The sequence below is a fragment of the Euprymna scolopes genome, chromosome 14 (assembly GCF_053919585.1).
Source record: "Euprymna scolopes isolate OS-2025 chromosome 14, ASM5391958v1, whole genome shotgun sequence".
Taxonomy (NCBI): Eukaryota; Metazoa; Mollusca; class Cephalopoda; order Sepiida; family Sepiolidae; genus Euprymna; species Euprymna scolopes.
The window spans coordinates 52487844-52489716 of NC_136495.1; the positions used below are offsets into that span (position 1 = coordinate 52487844).

The following is a 1873-nucleotide window of genomic DNA, read 5'->3' on the forward strand; positions in this document are numbered from 1 at the left end:
GAAAAATTGCGGGCATCTTGTTTTTATAAAATAAATCTAAACGGAAAATTACCTCCCTTTTGAAATATCTTGTCTTACATAAGCAAATACGATCGTTTTCTTCAAATTCTATTTTCTTAAATAAATAATTTTCTACCTTTTCCACTTTTTTTAATTTTTGGATATAATCATCTTAAAAATGCCAGGAACACATAGATACCATTGTTTTCATGTGGAATTCAGTATAACGATTTCCGAAATTTCATTCTGATAGAAGAACCGATTTTTTAATTTTTTTTTTAAATTTCTCTTTTCAAATTTTTTTCTTTTTTAATTTTCTGTTGATTTAAATTTTAAATAATTCTGTATAACAAAACTTCAAATATAAAATAGTTTTACTATATAAGTAATTTGGTTTTGATTGTAGTTTTTTTCCTTCTTCTTTAATTCTAATTGTGTTTCAAATGATTTTTTTTTTTTTACTGTTTTTTAAATTTGCAAATTTTTTTCCATGTATTAACTTTTTTCTCTCTTCATAACAAATTCAATGATTTTTTTTATTCATATTTTTTCCACTGGCACAAAAACATTTCTTTATAAATCATTATTTTATCCCCCTCCCTTCCCCCAAAAGTCATCTATTACAAAACGAAATATGCCAAATTACAAATCATGAAAGATTTAACTAAAAAATAATAATTTTATCTATTTTAAGAAACCTTTCTATGTTGATAGTGTTCATATTTTGAATTATTAAAAGCTACATTTATTCTCTTCAAAAACAAACTTTTATTTTAAATTTAAAAAACTGTCAAACTTTTTTTTTCATTTTTTTTTTTTTTGCTTCTTGGATTTCTTTCACAAAAATGAATTTTAGAAAAATTTAATTTTAATTTTCTTTTTTCTATGTTGTCATAGAAATTCTAAATTCTGAAAAATGTCTTGAATTGCATATAATATAAAAAAAATATTTTGTAATTATATTTTATACTAGCGGCTGCGCCGTGTCGGCACACATAACGTCGAGTCAAACACAAAATCGAGTACACTCAACATCGTCTTACCATCAACGCTTACCTTGTGAACTCGGAGTATGGGAAATTTCCATATGCACAAAACAAAAATACCCTAACTAAGAGTAAGGATAATGAGTAAACGTTGGATAAAATGATGGTTAAAATTATTACGAACTTGCCAGGATTCGAACCTGGAATCTTCTGATCCATAGTCAGACGTGTTATCTATTGCGCCACAAGTCCTGTCCATATGCCGAAAGATATTACCGCGACTGTATACAGACAGTGCTAAATTCCATTGACATGGGTAGATAACTTTTTCAGCAATGCACGACATGGCCCAAAAACCCTTTTTGCTTTTTGTGTGACAGCATTCTTCATTATGAACTATATATAGATAAGGACAATCTAGGTACTCACACCTTTCAGGGGAAAAAATAATTTTTCAATTTGGTGCATTCGTTCGATGTTTTATAGGTATATATACACACACATAAATAAATTAATAAACATTTAGAATTTTATTAATAGTATAGATTATATATTGAAGAACACGAAAACATTTATATCGAAACAGAATTAAATATAATAGATTAATGTAGTTTACTTGAAGCATTATTTAGTGTGTATAAAAAGGTACTTCATAGGAGACAATACAATGCAGAGGTGCAGCGAATAGACACGAAGCAAAGTAAATCGTATAATGGTGGAATTATCTTTTGCAGTTTCTACTTTTTTATTACTACAATATTTTTTATATTACAATCTTGCTTGCGTCAGTGCAGTTCAATGGAAGTTCCATATTCTATGGGTCCTGGATATGACCTTAAACTATATCCAGTGGTGAGGCCCCAGCTTGCAGGCTTTGGGGAGTGTGG

The 1873-nt window shown here is 28.2% G+C and overlaps 1 non-coding gene across 1 annotated transcript; it reads right to left on the reverse strand.

The window, feature by feature from the left end:
* Positions 1 to 1165: 1165 nt before the first annotated feature.
* On the reverse strand, positions 1166 to 1238 carry Trnah-aug (transfer RNA histidin (anticodon AUG)). Its single transcript has one exon. It is a non-coding gene; the product is annotated as a tRNA-His (tRNA).
* Between the last annotated feature and the right edge of the window lie 635 nt (positions 1239 to 1873).